Genomic DNA, 20101 nt, shown 5'->3' with positions numbered 1-20101 from the left:
AGGGGCGCTCGGGACATCTCTGATGATTATTTTTTGACTTTCTGAATCGAGGAGATGGAGAGGCGCTCGTCCCTCGTGCGATACACACCGAGACAGAGAGAGAGACAGATCACGATGCGTGCTCAGCCACCAGTGACGTGCTCGCGATCGCCCAGGGGGTCGGCAACCCGGTTTTCCACCCTTGCGGCTTTAATGTTTTTGTACGCAATTCGGCGTAAAATATAGCGTATTAAATATGGCAGCGAATGGGTCACTGTGGAATGTCTCGGTGACAACAAAATGTACAACAGTCAAAGTGTGGAGTTAAAGAATAATTAGTTTGGGGGCAAACACTTCATAGACGGAGTTTATTCCATTACCTGCATTGTTGATTTAAGTCAGAATGCGTGTTGTCATCTGCAGTACGCCTGCTCCTGTAATGAGAAGAGGTTTTACCCTTTCTGGCAATAAACACGGTGTTAAGATGTTCAAACATCAAGTAGAAAGCTTTTACAAGGAGGCAAGACCGTATTAACCGCTCGTACTTGTGGTGAAAATACAAACACAAAATGCTCTGATGATAACATATGCATTCAGTTTCAAAGACAATTCTTATATAGAATTATAATTAATTATTAGAGGATGCTTTTTGTTCGAATGTTCACCGCAAGTGGTTCCTGGTAAAATGTATATAATTGGTGTTTGAACGTCTTAACACTGGAAAAAGCTATTCGTATAATTATTAATTCATTGATGTTTCCAAAAAAACAGGTCCCATGATACCTGCTGCTGTGTTTGTGTACAAGTGGCTGTGCGCGTGCTCGCTAACAGCACTTGCCCCTACAGTCTGTTAAGGCTATACGGGGGATCTTTGTCTTTGTGCGCGTGATGCGGATCTAGAAACGATGTTATTGTTGATCAAATACAAATACACGAACAACAAGAACAACAACAACAAAGACGATTACATTTCGATTTAAAGCTTTCGTGACTGCACGGATTCATCTTCTTGGTTCTTTCGGTAAAGTCACGTAGAAGGGAAATAATAAAATAATGAAAATAAAATATAAAAAATATTTTACTATGTTTTATTATTATTATTTCCATTTAGGAAATAATAAAATAATAAAAATAAAACATAATAATTACTTTATTGTGATTGTTTTATTATTTTATTATTTCCATTTTACGTCACTTTACCGAAAGAACCAAGAAAACAAACAAAGACTATTCTTCTTCTTTGAAGAGTCGCCTACCCCTGGCGATGGACGAATCCCAACTTGTATTCGATGGGACGCGGCTCCCGTCAGCGAAGGTTCGATCCACCGCTGGATGAAGGAGCCTCCCTCAAGCGAGTGGCCAATTCCACAGGACGATGGCTGAGCACCGCGAGAATGGAACCTGAGCGGGGGGGTCGGTGGGGGTACCGTAGCTCTGACCTATGACCCCCCCCCCCGTCCCGTGTATTATCAGTGAGTGTTTGAGAATCTTAACGGCAATAGCACGGCGTGATAGGGCACGTCTTGATAGGGGGGGGAGGGAGCAATTCGAGTTGATGGACGGCGTCAAGGCAGCTAAAGCGATGGCGTAAATGTTTACCCTTTGCTGTTAAGTAAAATAAAAGTATATAAACGTGTATGTATTTCGATTTAAAGCTTTCGTGACTGCAGGGATTCATCTTCTTGTTTCTTTCGGTAAAGTCACGTAGAAGGGAAGTAATAAAATATTATTACTTCCCTTCTACGTGACTTTACCGAAAGAAACAAGAAGACGTGTATGTATGTAAAGCAATATATTTATACAAGCTTGTTTTTATTGTTTCTAAATGCAATTGTGTGGCAGTGTGGGTAAGCGCGTGTACATGGCGATCTGTTTACAGATGCCCCATTGATGTCGCATGGCGCTGCTGTTTTATTTTTTTCCAATTCGGCATCGTTAAGGATCTTGGCAAAAAATCTTCCGTGGTCTACTGGAGATCGGAGAGCTTTAGAGCTCATCGGATTCCTCCGGAATAAAAACAAAATGTGTCTGATTTCTGTGCGGTGTAAGGGCCTCCACCACCCGACGTAAGATGATCAAATTAAAGGGTTCATCTTCTTGGTTCTTTCGGTAAAGTCACGTAGAAGGGAAGTAATAAAATAATAAAAATAAAACATAATAAAATAATTCTCACGACGTTTCGGCCACAACGCAAGCAGCCGTCGTGAGAATTATTTTATTATGTTTTTTATTTTTATTATTTTATTACTTCCCTTCTACGTGACTTTACCGAAAGAACCAAGAAGATGAATCCCTGCAGTCACGAAAGCTTTAAATCGAAAAATCAAATGAAAGGGATCACGTGGGCCAGGCGTGACGACACAACGCGTGGATGCTTCAATAGGCAGCGGGGCGCGCTCACAACAACACAACTCCAGCACGTTGGACGCAACGTTTCAGGCAATGGACCTTCTTCATAGCAGACAGCTGGAGTTTGGTTGAATCATATTTTAGACTACAAATGCAAAGATCCCCCGTATAGCCTGAACCGATTGTTTGGGGAAAATGCTGTTATCGAATACGTCACTGGTGTTGGCCGTGAGTGGGAATCGAACTCGGATGGCCGGGTTCGTAGCACAGCGCGCTAACCGCTACACCACCGCTCCCCACCACACAAAGATAAAGACAAAGATCCCCCGTATAGCCTTAACAGACTGTAGGGGCAAGTGCTGTTAGCGAGCACCTGTGAAGGCCGGCACGGCACACGAGGGGGTGGGTGGCCAACACCACGCCCGGCCGCCTTTGTTTCCCCAATGGCAATGTTTACACACCGCACCAGGTACTCATTTGAGGCCGAGTCGACCTAGGGGAGGCCCAGGACCGGTTCAGATAATCGTCACTGGTGTTCGTGGCCGTGAGCGGGAATCGAACTCGGGTCGCCGGGTTCGTAGCGCAGCGCGCTAACCGCTACATGACCCCCCGCCACAACACTCGCACACAGACACGCGCAGACACACGAACACAGATACACACAGACACATCACACCGTTACACGGGGGATCGGCAAACCACAACAACAATAAGAACCGCACTGCTGTCCTTAAAGAGCCGCTTTCGTCTCCGGAGCCGCGCCACCCCCACTCGGCGTACGCGCGCGCGCGCGCACCAACGCAGGCACGCGCAGAGCAAATCAGCAACAGCTGCGCCCACCGACCCGCTCCCTACATTGTCCATTAGGGCTGTTTGCAGAGCCGATGCTATAACGCGCGGTGTGCTCAAGTGCACATGACCTGGCCGGCGTGCTGCGAAGACGCAGGCAGAGATCCCACCGTGAAGCCTGCAAGAGACTGGTGCCGTTAAGCGAACAGCGAGCGTCCTTATCGAGGCCATTTACGCAACGCGACGAGCTGATGGGGGTCATCAGGCCGCTTTGGTCGTCCCCAGCGGTGAATGTTTACGAGCCGCGCCAGGTACTCGCACACGGCTGAGTGGACCTAGGCGAGGCTCACGACCGCTTGGGATCGTTCGCTCGCCGATGTTGGCCGTGAGCGGGGCTCGAACTCGGGTAGGACGGGTCCGTGGCGTAGCGTCGCTCACCGCTTACAACTCCCCCACTCAATCAGCAGCTATTCGCCGCTAAGTGGCAGTTACCACGCCCAAATGTGCTGGTTCCAGGCTAGGTGCACTTCGAGGTCACATGCAAGCCATACGTGTTGTGAATGCGATGCCCGGCAGATGCCCCCCCCCCCGTACCACCCGGCGCAGTGATTTATCCGCCCGCCACTGCTCGTTGTTGTGAGCGTGCGTGTGCAGTGCATGGTACGTGCACGGCTGCTGTTGTCAATCCACAGCTCCAAGCCTCCCTGCGGAGTGCGCTTCCGCGTGGGCTTCTTTGACCATACTTCACCTCGCTGGTCAGTGCGGGGCTGGTGAAGGCGGGGAGCACAGATGTGGCAGCAGTATAAAGAATGCGGCACTATAAATGGATTTCGCCGCACTATATATCTATTTTGTCCTAGAATTGAAACTTTCGTGACTGCAAGGATTCATACTCTTAGTTATTTCGGTAAAAAAATAATAACAATAAAATATTAAATACTTATTTTATTTTAATTAATTTTCATTTCATTTTTTACCTACGTGACTTTACCGAAAGAACTAAGAGTATCTATTTTGTCATTTCACCAGGTAAGGCCTTACTGAGATGTGAAGCTTCCTTTTTCAGAAGCGACCTGGTTATCACAAATGATAGCTCAACGAAGTGGCTCATCATCATCATCGTGTGGAAATGTATAGCAGCCTAAACGCGTGATGTTTCTACATGTGGAGGGAAAACCCGGAGGACCCGGAGAAAAATCCACTCGACCACAAGGGAGAGAGAGAGAGACACGCAAACTCCAAATATACAGCAGCAGGCGTCAGGGTCGGGATCGAACCCACGACCTCCTGTACACCGGGCGAGGTAGTTAACATCTCATAGTCACCGTGATTATGATGAGAGACACGAAAACTTCAAATAAACAACCCACAACCTCCTGTACACCGGGCGAGGTAGTTAACATTTCATAGCCACCGTGATGATGATGAGAGAGAGACACGCAAACTCTAAATATACAGCAGGCGTCAAGGGTCGGGATCGAACCCACGACCTCCTGTACACCGGGCGAGGTGGTTAACATCTCATAGCCACCGTGCATGGTGGTTACCCATCTAAGCGTTCGCCAGGCTCAAAGCCTGCTTAGCTTCTGAGACGTGGATGATATCGTGTTGTGCCGATGTGCATGAGCCGAATCCAGCCAATGGGTAGCAACATCACGACAAAGCCGTTACGGGCTCCTGCATGGGATAGAGCATCGAGTCGAAATCCATTGTTGTTGTATCGTACCTGTTGTATTGTTGTTGTATTGTTGTTGTATCGTACCTGTTGTATTGTTGTGGTATTGTTGTATTGTTGTTGTATCGTACCTGTTGTATTGTTGTTGTATTGTTGTATTGTTGTGGTATTGTACCTGTTGTATTGTTGTGGTATTGTACCTGTTGTATTGTTGTTGTATTGTTGTTGTATTGTCGTTGTATTGTTGTTTCATTGTTCCTGTATCGTACCTGTTGTATTGTTGTTGTATTGTTGTTGTATTGTTGTTGTATCGTACCTGTTGTATTGTTGTGGTATTGTTGTATTGTTGTTGTATCGTACCTGTTGTATTGTTGTTGTATTGTTGTATTGTTGTGGTATTGTACCTGTTGTATTGTTGTGGTATTGTACCTGTTGTATTGTTGTTGTATTGTTGTTGTATTGTCGTTGTATTGTTGTTTCATTGTTCCTGTATCGTACCTGTTGTATTGTTGTTGCATTGTTGTATTGTTGTTGTATCGTACCTGTTGTATTGTTGTTGTATTGTTGTTGTATCGTACCTGTTGCATTGTTGTTGCATTGTATTGTTGTTGTATCGTACCTTTTGTATTGTTGTTGTATTGTTGTTGTATTGTTGTTGTATCGTACCTGTTGCATTGTTGTTGCATTGTATTGTTGTTGTACCGTACTTGTTGCATTGTTGTTGTATTGTTGTTGTATTGTTGTTGTATTGTACCTGTTGTATTGTACATGTTGCATTGTTGTTGCATTGTTGTTATATTGTTGTTGTATCGTACCTGTTGTATTGTTGTTGTATTGTTATATTGTTGTTGTATCGTACCTGTGCATTGTTGTTGTATTGTTGTTGTATTGTACCTGTCCGCACGTAAATACCACCCCAGCTTCGCCCAACCGCCCTGGCCAGAGTGGATGAAGTGCGGTCAAACAAAACAAACTCCCCGCTCTCATCCAGCAGTGGATCGACCAAAGAACCGCGACTCAAAGCCGCACGCCGTTCGTCGGTGATGTTAAGAGCGAAGACTTATTTACCCTCCCCACCCCCCCGGCACCACGACCATTAACGACGTGGGGAAGGGTGCCTTCATCCAGCAGTGGATCGACCCTAAAGGGCTGCGTAACCGGTGCATCGGTGGCCGCGATGGGAGCGAAGTGGGTGGGTGGCAGTGACGTGTGGTGAGGTCAATGGCTGGGGGAGGCACTTTCGGTAAAGTCACGTATAAAGATAAAATTATAAATTAAATTAAATACTAGCATACGACGTTTCGATTGCAACACAAGCAATCATCATCAGGTATAAATTAAATAGAAACGCCAATCTAGTATGCTTAGAAATGTAATGTATTACAACAGAGAGTCGGATAACATAACAGTCAACACCCTACCTGGTTGATTACGTTCTCCCTAAGAATGCTAAATTTCTCTGTGTGCCTATGTGTGTTCTCTCTCTATGTATCTTTGTGATATCTGTCTGCTTATATGTCTGTCTATATGTCTCTGGTTCTGTGTTTTATCTCTCTCTTAAATTTAGCATTCTTAGGAAGAACGTAATCAACCAGGTCGAATGTTGACTGTTATGTTATCCGACTCTCTGTTGTATTAAATTACATTTCTAAGTATACTTGATTTGCGTTTCTACTTTATTTATACCTGATGATGATTGCTTGTGTTGCAAACGAAACGTCGTATGCTAGTATTTAATTTAATTTATTATTTTATCTTTATACGTGACTTTACCGAAAGAACCAAAGAATAATTCCTGCAGTCACGAAAGCTCCAAATTAAATTTAGGCACTGGCTAGTGTCAGAGCCAGAGTCACACACTGAGGGGGGCGTGGTCTCATTGAGGGGGCGTGTTAGACACCTCCCCCTCGGTGAGGCAGATGTGATAGCTGCCTCCCCTGGTGCTTTTTCATTGCAGTTTCATGACGAGACCAGCGAGCCTAAATATCTTGATACACATACGTGAAATAAGTTACCTGGAGTATGGAAGGCGAGAACATGAAATGAAGGGGTCTACAAACATTACATTGGTGACATACTGAGATAGTAACAGGCACGCGCTGATTGCCCGCACTCCATCCAGTTACTGAGGAGTTGCGCAATCAGAGGGGAGGCAGAGCTCGCCGCTGCCTCACCTCTTGTCTCTTCCTGTATTTGCAGCGGAGCTCCGCAAATTTGGCGATTTTGACTATAAAAATGATTGGAATCGTACAGAAATTACATTTCTAACACAGATCAGTGGAAAAATCTTAACATGTATTTTATTTGATTCTCTTTTTTCTACGTGACTTTACCGAAAAAAATCTAAGAGTATGAATCCTTGCAGTCACGAAAGCTTCAAATCTAGAATCTTTTTTTCTACTTTTCGTAACAGCTATTTTCATTGGAGTATGACAGGTAAGGCTCTGCCTCCCCTGACCGCACGTCCCTGCTGGGTGGGTGGGGGCCGGAGTTGGGCCGGCTACGATGGTGGCGTGATTTATCTTTAATTGCGTGTGCAGGTCAGCGATAAACGTCAGATCGTGGGAAACGCAGAACGGCTCCGATTATCGCGACAGAAAGAGCGCGCCCCCTCGACCCCTCCCCTCCGTCCCCTCGACCCCTCCCCCCCTTCGCCCCCTCGACCCCCCCGCCCCCACCTCTGCCCCCCCCTTCCCCCATCCCTCCGACCATCCCCCCCCCTCCCCTTCAACTCAACCCCCCCGCCCCCCGCGACCCTCCACTCCAACCCAACTTCATTATTGACTTGCATCCCACAAGGATTTTTTGTTTGTAGTACAGAGTTAGACTGATGGCCTTAATCTAAGTTGTCTTGTGGTTACACTATGAGATCTCTTTTACCAGTGGCAAAATATAACAGTAGGTTTTTACCCTTTTAACTGGTACAAAAGCCGTCTCGGGTGTGGGCCAATCAACTTCAAGGACAGTGCATATTATCATCCTTATCAGAGTTGCTTCTTTTTCTTTGCTTTTTTGACTACTTGTGTTGTGGTCATTGCAAACATGATGCCTTGAATAAAGGTGTCAGTTTTGTACCAGTTAAAAGGGTAAAAACCTACTGTTATGTCTTGTGGTTGTTGTTTGACTTGCATCCCACTGGGATATTTGCACAGTGTTGGTGTACGGTGCTTTTTCTGCAATATTTTCCTGTATTTTCTTGGATTTTCTGTTTGCACATAGTCACTTTCAGATTTCTTTTTTTCGATTTAAAGCTTTCGTGACTGCAGGGATTCATCTTCTTGGTTCTTTCGGTAAAGTCACGTAGAATGGAAATAATAAAATAAAACATAATAAAATAATTATCACGACGTTTCGGCCACAACGCAAGCAGCCGTCCTCAGGTGAAAACCAGGTCTGTCGGGGAGAGGACGGCTGCTTGCGTTGTGGCCGAAACGTCGTGAGAATTATCTTATTATGTTTTATTTTATTATTTTATTATTTCCATTCTACGTGACTTTACCGAAAGAACCAAGAAGATCACTTTAAGATGTTTTCTTGTTAATGTTTTTGTTTTCTGTTTGTTGCGGTTGCACCCGATTCAAGAGCCGAATGGATCACAGGGCTATACCTAATACATGAACTTGAAAACTTGAAACTTGAATCAACGTCACTTCTACAAATCTCAGAATCGCTCAAACATCGCAACGTCAGCAGGGACCCCTTTGCGTCGGCGAGGAGTCTTGGGCCTCCGTTAGGCGTGCACCCGACCCACAGCCACCACAGCCGCCACAAAGCAAAGCTCCCCCGTGTAGCCTTAAGCAGACTGTTGGGGCAAGTGCTGTCAGCGAAGTAGCTCACTCCGCGTGTCACCGCGCGTGTCACTGCGTGTGCCGGTGGGTGCAGCGGTTAGCGTGCTGCGCTTGCGAACCCGGCGACCCGAGTTCGATTCCCGCTCACGATCTGAACCGGTCCTGGGCCTCCCCCTAGGTCGACTCGGCCTCAAATGAGTACCCGGTGCGGCGTGTAAACATCGCCGCTGGGGAGACAAAGGCGGTCGGGCGTGGTGCTGGCCACCCACCCCCCTCGTGTGCCGTGCCGGCCTTCATAGGTGCCACTCGCGAGCAGCACTTGCCCCAACAGTCTGTGAAGGCTATAGAGAGGGGTGATCTGTGTCTTTGTATTTTGAGGTTCCCGGTGGCTTCAACTGCAGCGCTGGGAGGTCGAACCGCGATCGCTACCTCCAGGTGGCGAGCAGTGAAGAACTAAGTTAGTTCGGGGCCTGTAGCATGATGTTATAAAGGGGCCCTAAATGAATAAAAAAAACACGTAAATATGAAAACACGAATTTTTTTCGATTTAAAGCTTTCGTGACTGCAGGGATTCATCTTCTTGGTTCTTTCGGTAAAGTCACGTAGAAGGGAAATAATAAAATATTAAAAATAAAAGATAATAAAATACAATTCTCACGACGGTTCGGCCACAACGCAAGCAGCCGTCCTCAGGTGAAGAACAGGTCTGTCGGAAAGACAGCAATGGACTTGCCACCAGTGCCGGATTATCCTCAGTAGCACAAGTAGCTGCTGCACGTGTAGCTGCTGCACTTGTAGCTACTTGTGCTACTGAGGATAATCCGGCACTGATGGCAAGTCCATTGCGCCAAAGGCACCGCGCGGCAGCAGCATGCAGCAGCACATTACAATCGCAGATTAAACAATCGCTGGTCATGGTGTTGGCGAAAAGGTTTAATTGCTCGTGGCTATGGAGACCGCACACAAACTATCACGACGATCAACACAACCCCGCCGTAGCCGAAGCAGGCTGCTGGGGCAGGTGCTGTTTGCGAGCACCTATTAAGGCCCGCACGACACACCATGCATGTAATACACAATCGACCGCCTTTGTCTCTCGATTACTGATGTACGATTACACACTGAGTCGACCTAGGGGAGGCTCAGCAATTGCCACTGATGTTAGCCGTGACCAGGAGACGACTCCGGATGTCTGGGTTTGTCGAGCAGTGCGCTAACCACTGCGCCACCACTCCCCATAATAACTCTATATTTACACACACCCGCATACAATGATAATACAAAACATACAATATTTCCGAAACTTATCTCATGAATTATACACGTCCATAGACAGGAACAAGACAAAGATCCCCAGTATAGCCTCAACAGACTGTCGGGGCAAGTGCTGTTAGCGAGCACATATGAAGGCCGGAACGGTACACGAAGGGATGGGTGGCCAGCACCACGCCCGACCGCCTTTGTCTCCCCAGTGGCGATGATTACACACCGCACCAGCTACTCATTTGAGGCTGAGTCGACCTAGGGGAGGCACAGGACCGGTCCAGATAATCGCCACCGGTGTTGGCCGTGAACGGGAATCTAACCCTGATCGCCGAGTTCATAGCGCAGCGCGCGAACCGCGACACGACCGCACATACTCATACATACACCATCATTCGTGTGTGTGTGAGCGTTATCATTATATATTTATAAAGTATATATTATAGATGTATAATGAGTGCACACAATATATTCAGCCTGAATGCCATTGCAACGTTACGTACATCATTAGACCTTCTTTTCCAGTACCAAAATATAATAATAGGGTTTTTCCCCTTTTTTCTGGCAACAAAACTGAAACAGGATGTCTAATGATGTAGATGCTCACCCCGAGCACTCATTACTCTGATAGTGCATTGTCTTTGGGCTGTGTACGCCTTTTGGCGTCCTCTGGTCTAGCATCAATTGAGACGAGGCTCAAAAGAAAGCCGTCTCTGGTGTGGACCAATCAGTTTCAAGGACAATGCATATATTATCAGAGTGTGTTTTTTGTTTGCATTTTGACCACAAGTGTTGTGGTGAATGCAGACATGATTCCTTGTAAAAAGGTTTCAGTTTTGTTGCCAGAAAAAAGGGGAAAACCCGTATTTTGAAACTTAATTTGGAGCTATTATGAACTTCACGTACATTCAATCAATGCACAATGCGCCTCCAATCTTGCCCAATCACCGAGTCCATTATTTCAGCGGCCACTCTGGACCGGTTTCGGCATGTAGCGTCTCATCAGCAGTAGAGCCTGGCTCGCTTGAAGCCAATGCTGGTGCACTGGGAGCTGTCGTCCATGTGTGTGTGTACTGTGTGTGTGCTGTGTGTGTACGTATGTACCGTGTGTGTACTGTGTGCGTGTATTGTGTGTGTACTGTGTGTGTGTATTGTGTGTGTACTGTGTGTACTGTTTGTGTACTTGTGTGTGTACTATGTGTGCTGTTTATTGTGTGTGTACTATGTGTACTGTTTGTGTACTGTGTGTATTGTGTGTGTACTGTGTTTATTGTGTGTGTACCGTGTGTGTACTGTGCGGTCTCACTTTCTTGCACCACTTTATTTTTTGGAACGGATATACTACTACATCTACTACCGCACCGACCGAGAGTGAACCTGCAGGGTGTTCTACAACGCCTCGTGTTGACCACAACGTCTGTGCCCACTCTCAAATCACACAAAGACAAAGGTCCCCTGTATAGCCTTAACATACTGTTGGGGCAAGTGCTGTTAGCGAGCAGCACCTATGAAGGCCAGAACGGCACACTAGGGGGTGGGTGGCCAACACCACGCCCGGCCGCCTTTGTCTCCCCAGTGGCGATGTTTGACGAACCGCGTCAGGTACTCATTTGAGGCTGAGTCGACCTCGGGGAGGCCCAGAAACGGTTCAGAATAATCGTCACCGGTGTTGTTGGCCGTGAGCGGGAATCGAACTCGGGTGGTCAGGTTCGTGGAGCAGCGTAGCGCTCACAACCACGCTACCGCTCCCCCCACGAACCGACCGCTCCCCCCGTCTTCCTGCTAACGTGGAATGACAGAGAGCCGGCGACCCGTGCGTGACCCCTTCCCTTACCCCCTAACCCCCCTCTCCCTTCTCATACCCCCATGCCAAGACCCCCCCCCCCCCCCCGTCATAAAGAGATAAAGAGTCGAGGCAATTGAGGCTTGGGAAATGACAGCACCTGCAGCTTGCAGGGCGAAATCGGGATTTTTTATATTTTAAATGTTTAAGGAAGATAACGAGAACGCGTTTCTCAATCCGAGCGAACTCTGGACTCTGTGTGTGTGTCTGTGTGTGTGGGGAGCGGTAGTGTAGTGGTTAGCGCGCTGCGCTACGAACCCAGCGACCCGGGTCGTCAACACCGGTGACGATTATCTGAACCGGTCCTGGGCCTCCCCTAGTTCGACTCGGCCTCAAATGAGTACCTGGTGCGGTGTGTAAAAACATCGCCACTGGGGAGACAAAGGCGGCCGGGCGTGGTGTTGGCCACCTACCCCCTCGTGTGCCGTGCCGACTTTATAGGTGCCCGCTAACAGCACTTGCCCCTACAGTCTGTTAAGGCTACACGGGGGATCGTTGTCTTTTATGTGTGCATGTGTGTGAGCGTGTGTGTGTGTGCATGCGTGTGTGTGCATGTGTTCGTGTCATCTCAGTCAGTCGACCCGTGGCACCTGGGTCTGCCCCGTGACCTCCTGCCAGCGGGCGTTCGACACTTCACGTGGCCTCAAGGTGCACATGGCCTGGCACAAGCGTCGTGGTGACGTCACCGCCATTTAGTGGCGAATGGCGGTTGTTGTTGTTGTTGTGTGTGGGGGCATGTGCGTGTGTGCATGCGTGTGTGTGCGTGTATGTTTGTTTGTGTGTGTGTACATGTGAATGTGTGCATGCGTGTGTGCATGCGCGTGTGTGTGTGTATGCACGTGTGTGTGCGTGTGTGTGTGCATGTGTGTGTGTGTATATAAGTGTGTACGCGCTGCAATACGAACCTGGCGACCCGAGCTTGATTCCCGTTCACGGCCAAGACTGTTGACGAATATTTTGGAACCAGTCCTGAGGCCTCCCGTAGGTCGACTCAGCCTCAAATTAGTACCTGGTGCGGTGTGTAAACATCGCTACCCCCTCGTGTGCCGTGCCGACTTTCATAGGCGCTCGCTACCAGCACTTGTCCCAAATACATACTCAAGGCTATACGGGGGGTCTTTGTCTCTCGTGTTTTCTGCGGGGCGATTTGATTAATTGATTTTTTCTCGTCTCATTTACATCATTCAATCAACTCAACTGTTTGTATTTTATGTACTATCTCGTTTGTATTGTCTCGTTTGTATTGTCTCGTTTGTATTGTCTCGTTTGTATTGTCTCTTTTGTATTGTCTCGTTTCTATTGTCTCTCGTTTGTATGGTCTCGTTTGTATGGTCTCGTTTGTATTGTCTCGTTTGTATTGTCTCGTTTGTATTGTCTCGTTTGTATTGTCTGGTTTGTATTGTTTCGTTTGTATTGTCTCGTTTCTATTGTCTCGTTTGTATTGTCTCGTTTCTATTGTCTCATTTGTATTGTCTCGTTTGTATTGTCTGGTTTGTTTTGTCTCTTTTGCATTGTCTCGTTTGTATTGTTTCGTTTGTATTGTTTCGTTTGTATTGTCTCGTTTGTATTGTCTCGTTTCTATTGTCTCATTTGTATTGTCTCGTTTGTATTGTCTTATTTGTATTGTCTCGTTTGTATTGTTTCGTTTGTATTGTCTCGTTTGCATTGTCTGTTTGTATTGCCTCGTTTGTATTGTCTCGTTTGTATTGTTTCTCCTATGTCGCGTGAGCGTGAGAATTGCGATCAACTTCACACAGCATTGTAATGTTTCGAATCTTATCAACTCTGTTATCGGGGGGCTGTCGCGGCGAGATAAGGAATGCGTTTGCGGAAATCTCGCAATTTCCATACGTATAAAATAAGAGGTTTTTACCCTGTCTGGCAATAAAACAGTTGTGTCAAGATGTTAAAACACCAAACAGAAACCTTTTGCAAGGAATCATGTCTGCATTAGCCACAATGTGGTTCTCATATTGTGATACTGGCAAGGGAGGTCCCATGATGTCCGTACGTATGTTGAACTTATTTCGCACAGTCCGTGGCCAACCGCGCTAATCGGAGGTGCCGGGGGAAGGACAACAAACGAAAGACGAGAAGCAGTTCTAAAGAAATGAGTTTGTCAATCTGAATGATGATTTAAAAGTGCATAAGCTCCAGTGGCTTCCTAGTATCAGAAGCAAGAGGGTTCCAGACGGCCACAGAGGCGGTGGACCACCGCCTTTGTTCGATCGCGAGGCAAAAGCTGCTGCTGCTGCTTCTAGGATGAGCGGAGTTCGTGTGATGATGGTAACTGCTCATGGGCGAGAACATCGGTGCATCGGCCGAATCTCAAGGCGCTTTGGAAGTCAGCCACCGGGGGAGCGAGGAGACGTCGTAATGCGTGAAGATGCCGAGATCCTGGACTTGAACAGGGGCAGGAAGTCGGTAGCACGGGCCGCAGGGGCTGGGAAAGAGAGTTTCACACTGTGGGAGCAGCGGCGGAGAATTGGCGAGGAGTTTGTTTTTGGCAGAAAGCCTCGATTACTGGAGCGGAGAGAACGTGGAGAGAAGAACAGTGAGATGAGAGGGGAGAGGTAGGAGAGTGCGTGGAGGGTGAGTGGAGTGAGATGAGAGGGGAGAGGTAGGAGAGCGCGTGGAGGGTGAGTGGAGTGAGATGAGCGGGGAGAGGTAGGAGAGTGCGTGGAGGGGAGTAGAGTGAGATGAGAGGGGAGAGGTAGGAGAGCGCGTGGAGGGGAGTAGAGTGAGATGAGAGGGGAGAGGTAGGAGAGCGCGTGGAGGGGAGTAGAGTGAGATGAGCGGGGAGAGGTAGGAGAGTGCGTGGAGGGGAGTAGAGTGAGATGAGAGGGGAGAGGTAGGAGAGCGCGTGGAGGGTGAGTGGAGTGAGATGAGCGGGGAGAGGTAGGAGAGCGCGTGGAGGGGAGTAGAGTGAGATGAGAGGGGAGAGGTAGGAGAGCGCGTGGAGGGGAGTAGAGTGAGATGAGAGGGGAGAGGTAGGAGAGCGCGTGGAGGGTGAGTGGAGTGAGATGAGCGGGGAGAGGTAGGAGAGCGCGTGGAGGGGAAGTAGAGTGAGATGAGAGGGGAGAGGTAGGAGAGCGCGTGGAGGGTGAGTGGAGTGAGATGAGCGGGGAGGAGAGGTAGGAGAGTGCGTGGAGGGGAAGTAGAGTGAGATGAGAGGGGAGAGGTAGGAGAGTGTGTGGAGGGGAGTAGAGTGAGGTGAGAGGGGAGAGGTAGGAGAGTGCGTGGAGGGGAGTAGAGGAGATGAGAGGGGAGAGGTAGGAGAGTGCGTGGAGGGGCGTAGAGTGAGATGAGAGGGGAGAGGTAGGAGAGTGTGTGGAGGGGAAGTAGTAGAGGAGATGAGAGGGGAGAGGTAGGAGAGCGCGTGGAGGGGAGTGGAGTGAGATGAGCGGGGAGAGGTAGGAGAGTGTGTGGAGGGGAGTAGAGTGAGATGAGAGGGAGAGGTAGGAGAGTGTGTGGAGGGGAGTAGAGTGAGGTGAGAGGGCGAGAGGTAGGAGATGTGCGTGGAGGGGAGTAGAGTGAGATGAGAGGGGAGAGGTAGGAGAGTGCGTGGAGGGGAGTAGAGTGAGATGAGAGGGGAGAGGTAGGAGAGTGCGTGGAGGGGAGTAGAGTGAGATGAGAGGGGAGAGGTAGGAGAGCGCGTGGAGGGTGAGTGGAGTGAGATGAGCGGGGAGAGGTAGGAGAGTGCGTGGAGGGGAGTAGAGTGAGATGAGAGGGAGAGGTAGGAGAGTGTGTGGAGGGAGTAGAGTGAGATGAGAGGGAGAGGTAGGAGAGTGTGTGGAGGGGAGTAGAGTGAGATGAGAGGGGAGAGGTAGGAGAGTGCGTGGAGGGGAGTAGAGTGAGATGAGAGGGGAGAGGTAGGAGAGTGCGTGGAGGGGAGTAGAGTGAGCTGAGAGGGGAGAGGTAGGAGAGTGCGTGGAGGGGAGTAGAGTGATATGAGAGGAGAGAGGTAGGAGAATGCGTGGAGGGGAGTGGAGTGAGATGAGAGGGGAGAGTGTGTGGAGGGGAGTAGAGTGAGATGAGAGGGGAGAGGTAGGAGAGTGCGTGGAGGGGAGTAGAGTGAGATGAGAGGGGAGAGGTAGGAGAGTGCGTGGAGGGGAGTAGAGTGAGATGAGAGGGAGAGGTAGGAGAGTGTGTGGAGGGGAGTAGAGTGAGATGAGAGGGGAGAGGTAGAAGAGCGCGTGGAGGGTGAGTGGAGTGAGATGAGCGGGGAGAGGTAGGAGAGTGCGTGGAGGGGAGTAGAGTGAGATGAGAGGGGAGAGGTAGGAGAGCGCGTGGAGGGGAGTAGAGTGAGATGAGAGGGAGAGGTAGGAGAGTGTGTGGAGGGGAGTAGAGTGAGATGAGAGGGAGAGGTAGGAAAGTGTGTGGAGGGGAGTAGAGTGAGGTGAGAGGGGAGAGGTAGGAGAGTGCGTGGAGGGGAGTAGAGTGAGATGAGAGGGGAGAGGTAGGAGAGCGCGTGGAGGGTGAGTGGAGTGAGATGAGCGGGGAGAGGTAGGAGAGTGCGTGGAGGGGAGTGGAGTGAGATGAGAGGGGAGAGGTAGGAGAGCGCGTGGAGGGGAGTAGAGTGAGATGAGAGGGAGAGGTAGGAGAGTGTGTGGAGGGGAGTAGAGTGAGATGAGAGGGAGAGGTAGGAGAGTGTGTGGAGGGGAGTAGAGTGAGATGAGAGGGGAGAGGTAGGAGAGTGCGTGGAGGGGAGTAGAGTGAGATGAGAGGGGAGAGGTAGGAGAGTGCGTGGAGGGGAGTAGAGTGAGCTGAGAGGGGAGAGGTAGGAGAGTGCGTGGAGGGGAGTAGAGTGATATGAGAGGGGAGAGGTAGGAGAATGCGTGGAGGGGAGTGGAGTGAGATGAGAGGGGAGAGGGTGTGGAGGGGAGTAGAGTGAGATGAGAGGGGAGAGGTTGGAGAGTGCGTGGAGGGGAGTAGAGTGAGATGAGAGGGGAGAGGTAGGAGAGTGCGTGGAGGGGAGTAGAGTGAGATGAGAGGGGAGAGGTAGGAGAGCGCGTGGAGGGTGAGTGGAGTGAGATGAGCGGGGAGAGGTAGGAGAGTGCGTGGAGGGGAGTGGAGTGAGATGAGAGGGGAGAGGTAGGAGAGCGCGTGGAGGGGAGTAGAGTGAGATGAGAGGGAGAGGTAGGAGAGTGTGTGGAGGGGAGTAGAGTGAGATGAGAGGGAGAGGTAGGAGAGTGTGTGGAGGGGAGTAGAGTGAGATGAGAGGGGAGAGGTAGGAGAGTGCGTGGAGGGGAGTAGAGTGAGATGAGAGGGGAGAGGTAGGAGAGTGCGTGGAGGGGAGTAGAGTGAGCTGAGAGGGGAGAGGTAGGAGAGTGCGTGGAGGGGAGTAGAGTGATATGAGAGGGGAGAGGTAGGAGAATGCGTGGAGGGGAGTGGAGTGAGATGAGAGGGGAGAGTGTGTGGAGGGGAGTAGAGTGAGATGAGAGGGGAGAGGTTGGAGAGTGCGTGGAGGGGAGTAGAGTGAGATGAGAGGGGAGAGGTAGGAGAGTGCGTGGAGGGGAGTAGAGTGAGCTGAGAGGGGAGAGGTAGGAGAGTGCGTGGAGGGGAGTAGAGTGATATGAGAGGGGAGAGGTAGGAGAATGCGTGGAGGGGAGTGGAGTGAGATGAGAGGGGAGAGTGTGTGGAGGGGAGTAGAGTGAGATGAGAGGGGAGAGGTTGGAGAGTGCGTGGAGGGGAGTAGAGTGAGATGAGAGGGGAGAGGTAGGAGAGTGCGTGGAGGGGAGTAGAGTGAGATGAGAGGGGAGAGGTAGGAGAGTGCGTGGAGGGGAGTAGAGTGAGATGAGAGGGGAGAGGTAGGAGAGTGCGTGGAGGGGAGTAGAGTGAGCTGAGAGGGGAGAGGTAGGAGAGTGCGTGGAGGGGAGTAGAGTGATATGAGAGGGGAGAGGTAGGAGAATGCGTGGAGGGGAGTGGAGTGAGATGAGAGGGGAGAGTGTGTGGAGGGGAGTAGAGTGAGATGAGAGGGGAGAGGTAGGAGAGTGCGTGGAGGGGAGTAGAGTGAGATGAGAGGGGAGAGGTAGGAGAGTGCGTGGAGGGGAGTACAGTGAGATGCGTGGGGAGAGGTAGGAGAGTGCGTGGAGGGGAGTAGAGTGAGATGCGTGGGGAGAGGTAGGAGAGTGCGTGGAGGGGAGTAGAGTGAAATGAGAGGGGAGAGGTAGGAGAGTGCGTGGAGGGGAGTAGAGTGAGATGAGAGGGGAGAGGTAGGAGAGTGCGTGGAGGGGAGTAGAGTGAGATGAGAGGGGAGAGGTAGGGGAGTGCGTGGAGGGGAGTAGAGTGAGATGACAGCGGAGAGAACGTGAGTTGGGGATGAGTGGCAACTCAAAATATTCTCATACCTCCACCGTCACGCCGAATGCGCGCTCAGTCTACAGTCCGTATCGGAAAATTAACCCCCCCCCACCAACCTCTCCCATTCTTTCAGAGTCATCACCCAACAATTACCTGCGCGACAACGCGTCAACACTGATTGTGCCACTTTACAATCCCCACCTTGGCACGCACCACGCGCAGTCCTTCATCCTCCACGCTCGAAGGAATTTAAGTGCCCCCCCCTCAACTGCCCCCATCCCCCCCCTCCAGCCCCACACCCCTCCATGTGAACATTGCTGCCAGTGGCTCGCACCTGTGAACACATGAGCGCCCACGCACCTGAGTTTCTCCCCCGCCTCCCGATCCCCCCAGGTATCTACACAGGTGTGCGCGAAGTTTTATGTCGACGTGAAATCCACCTGTCTGCAGGTGCATACAGGCGTGCACAGGTGTAGGTGGATACAGGTGTGTGTATAGGTGTATATAGGTATTCGCCGGTGTGTGTAGGTGTGTAAGGTGTACACAGGTGTATGTTTGTGTAGATGGATGTAGGTGTGTCTAAGTGTATCCAGGTGTATACATGTGCATACATGTCCAGTCAAGTTTTTACAAATATATGACATTGCACGGGCGTGTATTGGGGTGTGTGCAGGTCCGTTGATTTGTTTACCCGTTTTACAATCGTTGTGCTCCTTTGATGAACGGATTAAGAAGATAGCTACCGACCAACAGTTGTCTGGCTTAATTATCTTCTATCCTGCAAGTGGCAGCGATAGTGACAATAGCGGAAGCCGCCTTTATTAACACACAGAAGCAAACTCTACAAAGTGTCGAGTAATAAAAAAAAATGTCCTAAGTTTAAGATGGCTTTCGTGACCCAATATTATCCACAATGAAGGTTTGTGGGTCCGACCGCGGAAAAATATTCGTGTGAATATATTCACACGAACTCACCCAAAAACAACGTAGAAGGGAAATAATAAAATAATAAAAATAGAACATCATAAAATAATTCTCACGACGTTTCGGCCACAACGCAAGCAGCCGTCCTCAGGCGAAGAACAGGTCTGTTTTATTTTTTATGCTTTATTTTTATTATTGTATTATTTCCATTCTACGTGACTTTACCGAAAGAACCAAGAAGAATCTCTCCTCTCCTTTTTTGTATGTGGATTGTCAACCAACATCGGGTAAAACATCAACAAGATGCACCTGTTCTCTTTTAGCCCCGCCGACTCCCCCCAACACGTTCCACTCATTGGCTTCCACATTCAGATAAGCCCCTCCCCCTTCCCTCCCCCCTTAAACTTGTATTTAAGAGCTTGACTCTTGGAATTTTTCCTCACTTGATACAGTAAATCTAGCTGTGGGACGGTCCCACCTGATGACGGAGACTTGTGTTGCCTCCGAAACGTCGTGATTTATTATTTTATTTCTATTATTATTTTTATTATTTTTTATTTTTTACCTATGTGACTTTACCGAAAAACCTAAGAGTATTTGTCGTGTTTGTTGTTGTGACGTTCTTACCCGCCCCTACTGGACATCTGTGAAAAAGAGCTTGATAGTTCATCGGATTCATCCTCCAGAATAAATCAATATTCCGATTTCGATCAAATTCACCCCTCCCCAAACCACCCCCAACAGCCTCTGCCCGCCCTCCACCCAGCAGCAGTGAAAGTGGCTGCACGTGCACAGTTCGTCTATGATCGGAACGTCGCGCGGGGAGGGGTAAAGTGTGGGCACTCCACACTTTACAAAACGTCTGCGCCAGGGTGGAAGAGTAGGCCAAAAAATTAACCCGTAAAAACAAAGTTTTTCACTATAAATCCTTTATATGCGTGGCATCGGTTTTATTTTATTATTCATTTCTGTTTTTCTTGAGAAAGAGTTTTATTTTTATCACATTGGTATTTTAAATTAAATATAATATTTTTTTCCCTAAAAAGTGGAAAATTGAGGAAAACATTTTTCACGAAAATTAATTGTCACGCACAACGCGTCTGTGTGCAAAATGTCAGCTCGATTGGATCACGGGAAGTGGGTTAAAACACGACCGAAAGATTTGCACGGTCGTAAGCGCGCAAGCAA

This window comes from Lethenteron reissneri, chromosome 5, assembly GCF_015708825.2.
Source record: "Lethenteron reissneri isolate LAM-NWPU_2019-01 chromosome 5, ASM1570882v1, whole genome shotgun sequence".
Classification (NCBI taxonomy): domain Eukaryota; kingdom Metazoa; phylum Chordata; class Hyperoartia; order Petromyzontiformes; family Petromyzontidae; genus Lethenteron; species Lethenteron reissneri.
The sequence above is the reverse complement of the archived record's forward strand: the minus strand, read 5'-3'. Positions refer to the sequence as shown.